The sequence below is a fragment of the Bos grunniens genome, chromosome 18 (assembly GCF_055505025.1).
Source record: "Bos grunniens cultivar Pamir isolate PY7600 chromosome 18, Bosgru_T2T1.0, whole genome shotgun sequence".
Taxonomy (NCBI): Eukaryota; Metazoa; Chordata; class Mammalia; order Artiodactyla; family Bovidae; genus Bos; species Bos grunniens.
In genome coordinates this window covers 62286347-62300949 of record NC_141182.1, presented here as the reverse complement: position 1 = coordinate 62300949, position 14603 = coordinate 62286347, and the positions used below count along the sequence as shown (strand labels likewise).

General features: G+C 46.6%; 1 long non-coding RNA gene across 4 annotated transcripts; it reads right to left on the bottom strand.

The window, feature by feature from the left end:
* Positions 1–7722: 7722 nt before the first annotated feature.
* On the bottom strand, positions 7723–12784 carry LOC147354597 (uncharacterized). Of its 4 annotated transcripts, XR_015146496.1 has the most exons (4): positions 12731–12784; positions 10917–11210; positions 8287–8758; positions 7723–8145 (listed from the first exon to the last, which is right to left on the bottom strand). It is a non-coding gene; the product is annotated as an uncharacterized LOC147354597 (long non-coding RNA). The 4 variants fall into 4 exon arrangements; XR_015146494.1 differs by having other exon boundaries at positions 7723–8783; XR_015146493.1 differs by having other exon boundaries at positions 7723–8758.
* Between the last annotated feature and the right edge of the window lie 1819 nt (positions 12785–14603).

Sequence of the window (14603 nt, the reverse complement as noted above, 5' to 3'; positions counted from 1 at the left end):
GGAGAGGACGTCAGAGTGGCCTGGAGTGGAAAAGGGGCTGTGTGGGTGTCTACAACAGCAGTCTTCTCACAGAACCAACACTGGGAAAGAATTCCTTTCTCCTCTTCTGAGAAGGGAGACACGGTCATGCTCCACAGGAGGGGCTCAACCTGGAGCACACATGCATGATACCAGTTACACTTTTTACTCTGATTATATTTAATTCTATTGTTTTGGCATTTCCTTATTCTCCACCAGCAGGTCAGGTCCATGAAGTTAAGAACCACATCACTTGTTCAGTAATATGGTGTGATGCATAATAGATGTTACAAAATCTGTACTAAGTGTATGATGATGTGACAGGAGACAGACTAGCAGATACACTAACCCCTTAGAGACATTCCTGCGTATTGTAAGCATGTATTAAGAAAGAAATGGAAAATGCACAATGCCGGTGAGCTTTAAGACTGCACAACTAATTTAAACACAGTTGCAGGAGAGTCAGTTATTCACACTTGAAACTCATATTTCATCAGAATTACCACACACAGTATAACTTAAAAAATCAGCTATGGACCTGCACTTTCTAGATCCTCATGTGAGGAGCTTGGGAGTCACCTCTATGTCCTAGAAACAAGGAAAACACTGAATAGACTGAAAATTCCTGGATCAGTAAGAGAGGTGAGAGACAGGGGAATCATTGCCTCCACTAGGGAAGAGACAGCGGGGAAGAGAAGGAATCAAGACATATTGGAGCAGAGATTCCTGAGCAGAAAGCCCTCGGGAAGAAGCCCTGGGTAGGAAATCCTTCATCATAACAATGGATCGATGGGGATTCAGTGTGTAGGAGTCTGACAGTTAGAATCTCCAGGAGGACCACTCATCCCACAGTTCTATGAGTCTGGTGATATTTCCCTCAGTTGATATCAGAGAGAAATCCATCCCCTTCTGCTTCCATTACTGGGAGAGGAAAGCAAACATTTTCAAATACATCAGAGCACTGGGTTCTTCTTAACTGAATCTGCTTTCCTGGGAAGGTAGTTACCTAGAGCCTAACCAGCAGGGTTTGCACAGAGCCTGACTCACCTGGGAAGGGAAATCCCCAGCTCCAGCCCACTCTATCTGTGCTGTCCTGTCCAAGGGTGAGAAAAACATGGAGAAACAGGGGGTTCACAGTCCAGAGGCACAGGCTCAGGGACCAACTGAGACCTCATCATAGGAGGTGGAACATCCCTTCTCCCTTAGAAAGGAGATAGAGGGGCCCCCGGGCTGGACAGCCTGTGTTCGTCGAGTGGAGTAAAACCGAAGGTTTATTCTCATGCACACACTCCAAGGAAAAAGCTAGTGGCAGAAGCTTTTCTGGGGTAAAGGGGTAAAGAGATACTGTGCCCACACCTGAGGTCAAAGAAGACTTCCCTGTCTGTACAAGAGCAGGAAGGCTTCCCAGGGGCCAAAAAGGGAGGAGGGCCTAATAAGGGTGGACTTGCACCCACAGGTCTTTGCGGTGGGATCTGTCTTAGCAAAATGTTGCCCATGCATGTTGGGGAGGGTTCAGGGATTAGTCAGGTGTCAAGAAAGAGACAAGGAACAAAAAGAATAAAATACTTAGGAATATATCTACCTAAAGAAACAAAAGACCTATATATAGAAAACTATAAAACACTGATGAAAGAAATCAAAGACACAAATAGATGGAGAAATATACCATGTACATGGATTGGAAGAATCAATATAGTGAAAATGAGTATACTACCTAAAGCAATCTATAGATTCAATGCAATCCCTATCAAGCTACCAATGGTATTTTTTCACAGAACTTGAACAAATAATTTCACAATTTGTATGGTAATACAAAAAACCTCGAATAGCCAAAGAAATCTTGAGAAAGAAGAATGGAACAGGAGGAATCAACCTGCCTGACTTCAGGCTCTACTACAAAGCTACAATCATCAAGACAGTATGGTACTGGCACAAAGACAGAAATATACATCAATGGAACAAAATAGAAAGCCTAGAGATAAATCCAAGCACCTATGGACACCTTATCTTTGACAAAGAAGGCAAGAATATACAATGAAGAAAAGACAATCTCTTTAACAAGTGGTGCTGGGAAAACTGGTCAACCACTGTAAAAGAATGAAACTAGAACACTTTCTAACACCATATACAAAAATAAACTCAAAATGGATTAAAGATCTAAACGTAAGACCAGAAACTATAAAACTCCTAGAGGAAAACATAGGCAAAACCCTCTCTGACATAAATCTACGACTCACCTCCTACAGTAATGGAAATAAAAGCAAAAATAAACAAATGGGACCTAATTAAACTTAAAAGCTTTTGCACAACAAAGGAAACTATAAGCAAAGTGAAAAGACAGCCTTCAGAATGGGAGAAAATAACAGCAAACGAAGCAACTGACAAAGAATTAATCTCTAAAATATACAAGCAACTCCTGAAGCTCAATTCCAGAAAAATAAATGACCCAATCAAAAAATGGGCTAAAGAACTAAACAGACAGTTCTCCAAAGAAGACATACAGATGGCTAACAAACACATGAAAAGATGCTCAACATCACTCATCATCAGAGAAATGCAAATAAAAAAACCACAGTGAGGTACTATCTCACTCTGGTCAGGATGGCTGCTATCCAAAAATCTACAAACAATAAATGCTGGAGAGGGTGTAGAGAAAAGGGAACTCTCTTACACTGTTGGTGGGAATTCAAACTAGTACAGCCACTATGGAGAACAGTGTGGAGATTCCTTAAAAAACTGGAAATAGAACTCCCATATGACCCAGCAATCCCACTGCTGGGCATACACACTGAGGAAACCAGAAGTGAAAGAGACATGTGTACCCCAATGTTCATTGCAGCACTGGTTATAATAGCCAGGACATGGAAGCAACCTAGATGTCCATTGGCAGACGAACGGATAAGAAAGCTGTGGTACATATACACAATGGAGTATTACTCAGCTATTAAAAACAATGCATTTGAATCAGTTCTAATGAGGTGGATGAAACCCGAGCCTATTATACAGAGTGAAGTAAACCAGAAAGAAAAACACCAATACAGTGTACTGATACATATATATTGAATTTAGAAAGATGGTAATAATAACTCTATATGCGAGACAGCAAAAGAGACACAGATGTATATAACAGTCTTTTGGACTCTGTGGGAGAAGGCGAGGGTGGGATGATTTGAGAGAATAGCATTGAAACATGTATATTATCATATATGAAACAGATTGCCAGTCCAGGTTCGATGCATGAGACAGGGTGCTCAGGGCTGGTGCACTGGGATGACCCAGAGAGATAGGATGGGGCGGGAGGTGGGAGGGGGGTTCAGGATGGGGGAACACATGTATACCATGGCTGATTCATGTCAACGTATGGCAAAAAACTACAATATTGTAAAGTAATTTTTTTAAAAAAGAAAGAGACAAGGTAATTGGCCAAAGGTAAAGAAAGACAATATTTTAAGTATATAATATGAAATCGTACAGTAACCACAGCAATTATTTAGAATTTAGACTAACAGAAGTTTGGTTTGTTTGTTTTTGTGGAGTTTTTAAAGACCTACTGACAAATGTCCTTTTTGCTAGTAAATACCATCATTTGGTAATCTCAGAAATCATTCCTTCTTTCAAAGAGAAAAATTCCACTATAGTTGAATCCCATTTTCTCTGAGTGAAATCCCATCATATAGACCAAAGATCAGCAAACTTTTTCTGTAAAGGGACAGATAGTGGTATTTTAGGTTTTGTAGGTCCAGATACAACTGAGCAACTCCATGTTTTATGCAGCTGGGAAGGCAGCCGCGGACAATATATTAACAGGTGAGCATAGCTGTGTTCACAATGAAACTGGATTTCTAAAGACACATGGCGTATGTGCACACCACCATTCACAGCAGCATCGTTCACAGTAACCAGTAAGTGGAAACAGCCCAAGGGTCCATCAGTAGATGAGTGGATAGGCAAAATGTCATCCTATATCGCACAGGAATAGTATTCAGCTGTGAAAAGGAAATACGTAGCATATTTGATATATGCTACAACACACATGCACCTTGAAAACATGCTTAATGAAGCAAGTCAGGCACAGATGGAAAAACAGAATATGATTCCACTTATAATAGTTACTTGGAGTAGGCAAACTCATTGAACCTGAAAGCAGAACCCCTCAGCTCTACTGAGGGGAAGAAGGTTGTTTAATGAGTAGCAAGTGTCTGTTGGGATGATGAAGTTTTGGGAATAGATGGTGGTGATAGTTATACACGGGCTTCCTGGTGGCTCAGATGGTAAAGGGTCTGCCCTCAATGCAGGAGACCCAGGTTTGATCCCTGGGTTGGGAAGATCCCGTGGAGAAGGAAATGGCAACCACTCCATTGTATTCTTGCCTGGAGAATTTCATGGACCAAGGAGCCTGGTGGGTTGCAGTCCATGGGGTCACAAAGAGTTGGACATGACTGATGGACTAAAGCTAAAGGTCAGACAAAGACCTGGAAGGATGGTCCTAAATGAGGGGTTTCCGTCACCTCTTTCTGTGCTCCTCATTCAGGACGCCCACACCCTTTCTCTGGGTGGATCTCACCCCACTTCTGTCTTAAACAAATTCTTCTCCGTGTGCTCACGCACATGCTTTGCTGTGTCTCTAATAATGAACTTTATACCTGTTTTTTTTTTTCTTGCTTTCTAATGGGGGAAAGAACCAGGGTCACTTTGCTTCTAGCCTCAGGCCCCTGGTGTTCTGGCAAGTAGGACTCCTGGTTTTCATTCAGGCGCCCCAGGTTCAATTCCTGGGCAGGGAACGAAGATCTCTTTTCAGAACCCCTCACTGCCGTCTCTCTGAGGTCATCCCCACAGCTCACCACCACATCACCAAAGGTTTATTAACAGGCACTCTCTTTACCCACTACAATGCATCCAGATAACAAGAAAAAACTCCTAGGCGCGTTGAAAGGCAAAAACAAACAAAAGACCCCCCAAACCCAAGCAGTTTGAAGACACAGAGCGAGCATCAGATGCAGACATGCCAGGAAAGTTGGATGGTCAGACCAGGAACCTAAATCAGCTACGATCACTGTGCTGAGGGCTCTAGTGGATAAAGCAGACAGGTGCGAGAACAGCTGGGCAACGAGAGCAGGAGAGGGTAATCCTAAATTAGGAAGAAATGCTGGAGACCAAAACACTGTCGCAGAAATTCCAGACTGACTTTGATGGGCTTCTTAGTAAATCAGAGGACGCTGATGTGGAAGTAATCTCAGAAGGAGATTTACAGTGAACTCATGGCTCTGGTCCCCCTCAGATACACACCCCAGCACATTCCCGCCTTCCACCTGCCCAGCTCTGAGCTCCTCTCCTGCTGAGAGCCGGCTCTCCTGTTTCCTGCCCTGAGACTGAACACAAGGGAGCACTCACCTGCCTGCACTTGGTGCCACACTCTGTGCAGGAAAGTGTCAGTCAGGATGGGCCCCAGTTATAGGGACAGGGTCCCTGGGCCCGCTCTCCCCACAGAGGAGCCATTATCATGTCATCTGGAGCGGAGGTGACACTGTCTGCATGGAGAGTCTGGGGCGTCTCCAGTGGGGGGCAGATCTTACCCCCAGTGCTCGTCACCCTCACCCACGCCTGGGGACTAGTGACAACTCCTGGCAATTACTGAGAAGGTCCCCGTGAGCAGCTGAGCAGAGGGCAGGGAGAGTTTTCTGAGTTCCCTGTGGGAGAACCCAAGTTTACAGTGAAAGTCACAGCTGGGGGAGGGACACTCACAGAGCACCGGGGCTCCCTTCACTGTGTCTCCCGTTGGGCATTTTCCCTCATGGTCTCACTTTTCCAAACTGTTCCAAAGTGTGTTCACACAGATCATCTACATGGGACCTGGAGGCTGGGCTTTCTCCTGAGCTGAAGTCCCACAGGCCTTTCTATTTATGGCCTCAGGTCTGTTTAATCTGGAAAACGCCCCGTTTGAAGCCAGAGTTTCCCTCAGAGTCCTCAGGTCTCCCTTGTGTCCACGTGACTCTGCCAGGACTTTGTCATTTGTTCCAAGTCACCCATGGAGCCCCCTCCTTGAGCCTCTCATTGGACCTCCAGCCTGTCCCTGTGTCCTGGGCCATGACTGCAGGAAAGGTTTCTGGACTCACAGGGACTAAGAAATACCACTGATGAAAACAAACAGAGAGGTGACATTAGACTGTATGCTGCAGTCCATGGGGTCACAGAGTCCAACTTGACTTAGTGGCTGAACAACAGCATTAGAATACTTTAAACTGATCATGGCAATCATCAGTTGATAGTTGGATCCTGGGTACCAGGTCCCTCAGCTGGGAAATAACCCTGAGTTCATCCTTCTGAAGCCCAGAGAGCAGAAGGGGTACAATCATTCATCCCCACTGTGCTCCTTCTGCAGGGAGTTGATGCACTGTGGCCAGCGGACTTGTCCACAGTTCAGGTACATGGGTTTGAGAAGAGAAGGCAGGCAGATAAGACGGCCACTGCCTCTTTAAAGTGTTCAACTGTAGTTCCTGTCTGCTGAAAATATGCATGATAATGATTTAATGTGTTGACTGATTATTCCTCCTCAGAACCTGCCCCCACACATTTAAACACAGAGAACCTACTGTGTGCTGTCCCTAGTACTAGGTAATGATGGTCCTGGTCCTGAGCTATGAGATGCTGCTTACATGAAGGACATGGTTCATCATCAGACTCTTCACTGAACTGGTGAAAGGGTCTTGATTTCGCTATTAAGGTAGCTCCAGTCCCATGTCACTACTAAGCACCTGAAACGGGCTCGTCTGAGAGATGCTCTGATTGTAAACACACACTGGACGTCAAGCATCTGTTAAGACAGAGAGACAGTAAACTACCTTTTCAAGAACTTTTCAGAATTGATTATAGCTTATGCTCAGTCGCTCACTTGTGTCCGACTCGTTGTGACCCCATGGACTGTAGCCCGCCAGGCTCCTCTGTCCATTGGATTCTCCAGGCAAGAATACTGGAGTGGGTTGCCATGCCCTCCTCCAGGGGATCTTCCTGATCCCAGGATCGAGCCTCCGTCTCCTGTGTCTCCTGTGTTGTAGGCAGTTTCTTCACTAGCTGAGCTATCAGGGAAGCCCCCATCCTTAATAAAACCTCACTTATTCCAGAAATAAGTCAACATTTGATGGGATTAAGGAGGTGGGACGTAAATAAGGAGGAAATGGGAACCATATTCAATAAAATCCCCTTGCAGGGGAGCTGAGTGGCAGTGGGGGCATGTGGAGGCCACAGGCGAACCTAGTGGACTTGAGGTGGGTCCACCTGATGGAATTTCTTCTTCACGTCTCCGATTTCTCCAAAAGACAGATTTGAAAGACAAGGTCTGCAGTACGGAGGCATCTGTTAACTCAGCAAATATTCTGGAGGTCAGCTCAGTGCCGGGCAGTTTGTGTCCATTTAGGAGCACTGGACAGAGACTCTGTCCTGAGAGGAGTGAACTGACCCTGGCAGGGTCTTCTTCATTTTCTTTATCATCACAGCTTCACATTTTAGGCAAGATGGTGACTTTTCCCCACTGACTTAATCAACCTCTCAGGTCCTGCCAGGCCTCCTCTCATGGCCAGGTGGGTCCTTCCTGCTGGGGTCAGAAGGCTCAGCAACGTGCAGTAGAAACGGAATGCGGCCTAGTTCAATGTGCACCTGAAATGAATGTGTGTTTTTCAGCTGTTGAATGAAACTGATTGCATGCACACATTTTGACTCGTGAAACACATCTTGTTTCCATCATATAAAGAACCTCCATCACACACTAGGTTAGGCTTACAGAAAATTAACAGAAAACATTTGGAACTTGATCTGAAAAGAAAAACCAACCAAAAACCAATAATTGACATAGAAATAAGTCCGGAAACCACAACACTACTTCTGGAAATGTAAGCTTCTCTCATACAATCTGTGTTAGTGATTCATGAACTGTTCTGTAATTCTCTGCTGCGCTTTTGCGCCACGTGGGCAGCAACCGGGGACATCCCGGCCACAGCCACGCGCACACGAGAGTCCTCTCCCCGCGCCTCGGCGGTCGGTGTCACTCGCTTTGCCCCGGATTCAGCGAGGACCGCCAGTGCCCAGACTCACAGGGTAGATCCTCAGGAAGCTCTGGTCGTCCTGGCTCGGATGCTGTGCACAGAAAAACAGACACAGCGGCCCCGCAGCGGGAACTTGAGTGAATGTAAAGATATGGGACCCCTCGCCAACGTGGTAGAAGGAAACGACCCCGACATTCAGGAAGACGCCCGCTCGGTGCAGCCGGGGGCTCACCGTGAGCGCGGTGCAGGAAGGCTCGGTGCAGGCGGAGAACACGGCTCCTTCTCAAACTCACGGCCCAGAAGCCGCGCCCGCAGTCGGCCGCGTCTCCCGTCGGCGGCGCGCAGTCTCGGGGCCGACGCCCAGGTCCCCTCGGCCGGACCCCGCCTCCACCTCCAGGAGTGGCGCCGGAGGTGAACCGCGGGGAGCGCAGGACGCAAGTGGTGCGGTGAACCTCTCAGGTCTCGGCTCCTTCTGCTGCTTGTAAACCCGCCCGGACAATTCTCAGGTCCTCAGAAATGATGAGGTGCGTGGTGGCCGTGTCAACGTCCAAGGGCACGTCCACGGCGGGCAGAAAGGTCAGCAGGCAGGGACACTGGGCACTGCACTTCCTGCCCTCTGGGGGGTCCCGTGGCTCACTCACTTCACTTCCGTAACTCTGCACTTCTCACCCAAGCAGAGGGCTCCTGCCGACGCTCCCCTGAGCCTGATGAGATAGTTCCACGTATAAACTGAATGGTTAAAGAGATACAATTCCATGTATAAACTGAATGATTAAAATGGAACCGGTCTTTCTCATTCATGCCCATGTTCTCTTTGCATTAATTGGATTATTTGGTTCAAGACTTTCCTTCTGTTTAGAACATGATATGCGTCCAAAAAAAAAAAAAAAAAAAAAGTCCCTGGGTGTTGATTTTCCTCAAAATTGTCCAAATGAGACAGACTTTGTCAAAATACAGACACTGAATATACACCTGAATGGTGGTGATTTGACGTGCCCCAGAATAATGTTGGAATAGTAATGTATCTTTTTCTTTTTGCATCTCCCCTCTCTGTAAATGAACAACAAGCAATTGCATTTCAGTCCTTCCCATTCTCTGAGTTGTAGAAAATATAAGAAGACGTGTCAGAGGTCTCTGGATGAGGGGGTTAACTCTGGAAGTCAAGACAGGAAGGGATTCTTGTGGACACGGGAAAGGATGGGCTTGGATAATGTAGTGATTCAGACCCAGAACTCTATGCGGCCAGGCTCAGAGGGCCGGGGTGGACGGACTAGCTGCATTGGCAACATCTCCGCCTAACCAAGTAATGAGGAGGGGGCCTCGACCCACCTGTCCTGATGTGACTGTGTGGATGGGGCCACATTTCAGTTCAGTTGCTCAGTCGTGTCTGACTCTTTATGACTCCATGGACCGCAGCACACCAGGCCTCCCTGTATCACCAACTCCCAGAGTTTACCCAAACCCATGTCCATTGAGTCAGTGATGCCATTCAACCATCTCATCCTCTGCCATCCCCTTCTCCTCCTGCCCTCAATCTTTCCCAGCATCAGGGTCTTTTCAAATGAGTCAGCTCTGAGTATCAGGTGGCCAAAGGATTGCAGTTTCAGCTTTAGCATCAGTCCTTCCAATGAACACCCAGGACTGATCTCCTTTAGGATGGACTGGTTGGATCTTCTTGAAGTCCAAGGGACTCTCAAGAGTCTTCTCCAACACCACAGTTTAAAAGCATCAATTCTTCTGCACTCAGCTTTCTTTATAGTCCAACTCTCACATCAATACATGACCACTGGAAAAACCATAGCCTTGACTAGACGGACCTTTGTTGGCAAAGTAATGTCTCTGCTTTTGATGGGGCCACAGAAGACTCAGAAATAAACTCTCTGCCGCAAAGGCCAACGACTCCGCTTGGCTCCCTCCTCACACGGCTCTTTGGGAGATGCTGAGACTTTCTGACCGTTGGAGAGAACGTGCGGTTTTCCAGTTCCCTATCATAAACACGGGTGTGCACAAAGCAGCTGGCTGCTTTCCTGATGACATGCAGGTTTGAAGGGGCACTGGAGCACAGTCATCACAGCCCACGGGATGATAGGACCCCTCACAGGAGGAGAGGGAGTGGGTGGAGCAGGTGGAAGGAGCCTGGGCACTCTCTGTATAGCTGGGCAGGTCAGCCCTGGCATTCGGAGCTAACCCAAGAGACGCAGCTGAGCTGTGGTCATTCCCCTTCCCTAGGAGTCCCGAGCCGGAATCAGGCACCTTAGGTCCCAGCCAGGGCGGGAGCGCAGGAGACAGGACTGAGACCTCCGGTCACACAGCACACATTCCTTTCCCTTCAGCTGGGCGTTCGTGCCCTCAGTACGCCCTGTCCACTCGCACTGTGCACAGTCACCTGGGGCTTTGCCACATCCTGTGGGAGGTGCTCCATCGATCAGTCGTGTTGGACTCTTGGCAACCCCGTGGACTGTAGCCCACCAGGCTCCTCTGTCCACGGGATTCTCCAGGCAAGAATGCTGGAGGGGGTCGCCATTCCCTCCCTCCAGGGGGATCTCCCGCATGCTGGGATGGAAGCCACCTCCCGGGCATCTCCTTCATTGGCAGGCGGATTCTTTATGACTAGTACCACCTGCGAAGGCCACACAGGACTAAGGCATGGCCTAAATGTGTCTTTGCTTAAAAAATAAAAATCTACAGATAGCTCTTATCTACACCTAATGGAGGAGAACACTTGCTGGTTGGAAAGAATCAACATTTCAGGCGGCAGAATTCAGCGAGGCCCTCAGCGAGGCCTTAGCTCGCTGAGCGCTGTTGAAAAGGCGCTTTGCCCCGGGTGATTGTTGGCTGGGGCGCGGTACACAGACGCCTTACCTCAGAACTTGCGGATCCTTGGGTTCCTCTGGGGGACGGCTCTCAGCTGGGGCTCGAGGCCTTGCCCTTGCACACTAGTGCTCCGAGCTGCAGCGCGTGCCTGAGGTCAGTCTTCTGGGAGACCACCAAACAGTTGGGGCACAGCAAGCCCTCCGCGCCGGGCACCTTCTGCAGCAAACCCAGGCAGCGGAAGCAGCAGCCAAAGCCGCATTTCAAGTATCTGGGGTTGTCCAGGTACGTCAGGCAGACCACACATTTACTCGCTTTAAAGAAGTGTTCAGCCCTGGGTCCTCTCTGGGGAAACATGCATGAGACGGGAATTTCCGTGAGCTGAATGGATACTAGTCCCTGGGGCACTTTTTTCCCCAGAATTTTTGTCTTATAGAGAATATGACTTCAGTAATGTCTGCTTCTTTTGCGACCCCATGGATTGTAGCCCGCCAGGCTCCTCTGTCCATGGGATTCTCCAGGTTAACAGTACTGGAGTGGGTTGCCATTTCCTTTTCCAGGGGATCTTCCCAACAGGGTGATCCAACTCAAGTCTCCTGCATTGGCAGGTGGATTCTTTACTTTTGAGCCACCAAGGAAGCCTGATAGAGAATATAAATCTCTACAATTTTATTTATTTATTTTTGGCTGCGTGGAGGATATTATGCACAGTGAAGTCAGTCAGAGAGAGACAAACACTGCATGATATCACTTTTATGTGGAGAGTAGAAAACAATACAAATGGAAACATATGAAAAACAGAAACACATTTACAGATATAGAAAAAAAAATGCGTGGTAACCAGAGGGGAGGTTGGGTGGAGGGCAGTACTATAGATTAACAGACAGAAATTACTATATGTAAAATTGATAAACAAGGACCATACTGTATAGCACTGGGGATGTACACCCATTACCTTGTAATAACTTAGAGAATACTTTGCAAAAATACTGAATCATTGTGCTGTACCTCAAAGTAACATTGAAAATCAGCTAGTCTTCAATAAAAAAATAAGACTAATAGGGATGCTAGTGTCAATGCAATAAAGAGTAATTTGTCTTTTAACATAAAAAACCCAAAAAGATTTAAAAAATGATGTTGCAATGATGACACTTTGCCTTTTAACACTGGTTAGATTTATCTGCTTCTCCTTTGTTTATGTGTGTACTGGAAAATGAACTTAGAATCACACATGTGGGTCACCCTGGACTCTCCACCTATCCAAACTGCATGTGGCAAAAACTCACAGAGGAACTTGAGAGGTGGAACCAGTATGTGGCTGAAAGTTCATCTCACAGAGTCTACCAAGCTCTGATTAGACTCAGGATAATGAAGATCAAACCAGTCAACCCTAAAGGAAATCAACCCTGAATATTCACTGGAAGGACTGATGCTGAAGCTCCAGTACTTCGGCCACCTGATGCCAAGAGCCAGCTCGTGGGTAGAGACCCTGATGCTGGAAAGATTGAAGGCGGGAGAAGAGGTTGACAGAGGATGAGATGGTTGGATGGCATCACCGACTCAATGGACATGAGTTTGAGTAAACTCCGGGAAATGGTGAAGGACAGGGAAGGCTGGCATGGGGTCACAAAGAGCTGGACACGACTGAGTGACTGAACAACAACAGTGAAGACTTTATTACTTCTCCAGCCTGGATACTGAACATCTAAGTTCTGCCTGTTCTCCTGGAGGTGTGTCTCCTGGTCCTGTGTGTCTCCAAGTGCACACACCGTGCCTCAGGTAACTCTCCAATTTGAATACATTTCCAAATCCCTGCCTTCTGTAGAACAGAAATACAAGAATGAACGCTCCTAAGACAGACTTACCTCTACTCAGCCAGGTCCAGCTGCTTGCCCCCTCTCACAGCTCAGTTCTGCAGTGAGCCACCTCCAGGGGCTTTTATAAGAGATGGCTTCTCCCATCTCACGCCCATTCTTTGCTAATCCAATCAGGTTGTGATTTAATTCTGGCCTTAGGTTTCTTTATCCTCCAGTCATACAGAGATTTAACACACACAAAAAAGATAATTGTATCTTCAAAGTGCTATTTTTAATCTAATAGGAAACAAATATTGCCAATTCAGTGGGTCCTGAAGGAAATTCACCTTGAATATCCATGGGAAGGACTGATGCTGAAGCTTAAACTCCAGTACTTTGGCCACCTGAGGGGAAGAGCTGACTCATTGGAAAAGACCCTGATGCTGGGACAGACTGAAGGCGGGAGGAGAAGGGGATGACAGAGGATGAGATGGTTGGATGGCATCACCGACTCAATAGATGTGAGTTTGAGGAAACGCCAGCAGATAGTGGAGGACAGAGGAGCCTGGCCTGCTATAACCCATGGGGTTGCAAAGAGTCAGACACAACTGAGCAACTGAACAACAACAAATGATATCCAAATAGCTGTCAGAAAAAAGTTTTCTGTATTTCCCGTGGAAATTTTAGTTCAGAGTCAAAGTTAAATCAGGCGTTAGAGGGACCATTGAAGGTGCATCAGGGATTTCATTATTTCCAACTGGGCTGGTTCCTCAGTGCTTTTTCATGTCTCCAAAATACCGTGTCACCAATGGATCAGGAGTCTGTTTTCAAGGACCTTAAATTCCATGCTTCTTTCTAATTATATTCCTAGGTCTTTGTCGTCTGTAAAATCCCCCATTTTAGGCCATCTTTTCAACCTCAAAATCCTTTGTATCCATAATGTCAACCTGATGGCACAGGTAAACGGTGAATTTTATTGGAAAGTTTTGTTGTGTTTTACTGGAATGCAGAGGGGCTTCACAGGTGGCGCTAGTGGTAAAGAACCCACCTGCCAATGCAGGAGACATGAGAGGCGGGGGTTCCATTTCTGGGTTGGGAAGATCCCCTGGAGGAGGGCATGGCAGCCTACTCTAGTATTCTTGCCTGGAGAATCCCATGCACAGAGGAGCCTGGTGGGCTAGAGTCTATAGAGTCGCCAAGAGTTGGACACGACTGAAGAAGGGACTAAGCACGCATCCATTGGAAAGCAGCCACCTCTGTCTGCATACTGTCTAAGGTGGCTTCCACCTACAAATGTAGCATTAAGCAGTTGTGACAGAGACCATGTGGCCTGTGAACCTAAAAATATTTACTATCTGAGTCTTTGAGTAAAAGTTTGCTCCCAAGAACTAGTTTGTTGTACTTTGTGAGAATTCCAGTGCCCACAACCCACCCCATCTGAGAGTTCATGGTGCCCCAGCCCCTGGGACAATCCCACACTCCTCAGGCTTTTCACTGAGAAACTGTTCTTCTTGCTGTCCTTCGTTTCATATTGAGTATGTTTTCATGCTTTTGTTCTCATGCTAGGGCTAATTCTTTGTTTCAGCCATGTTATCTTTTTTTCCTGTTTGAATATTATTAGAATTTCCAAGAGTACTGTTAAAAAATTCTCCTTTAAATACAATTTTTATTTATTTTAAACTTAATTTTTATTGGAGTATAGTTGCTTTACAATGTTGTGTTAGTTTCTATTGAACAGCAAAATGAGTCAGCCACAAGGATACACATATCCCTTCCCTTAATGGATGTTTTCAAGCATACAAACTGTAGACAACAGGGTAATCACCCACTCACCCACCCATACCTCAAGCTCCTTGTTTACTTTTAAGCATCATCTACCTTGAGCAGATCCAGCAGTTCTTTCCACTGGAGAATTTTTACTTTTTGGCTGTGCCATGCGGCA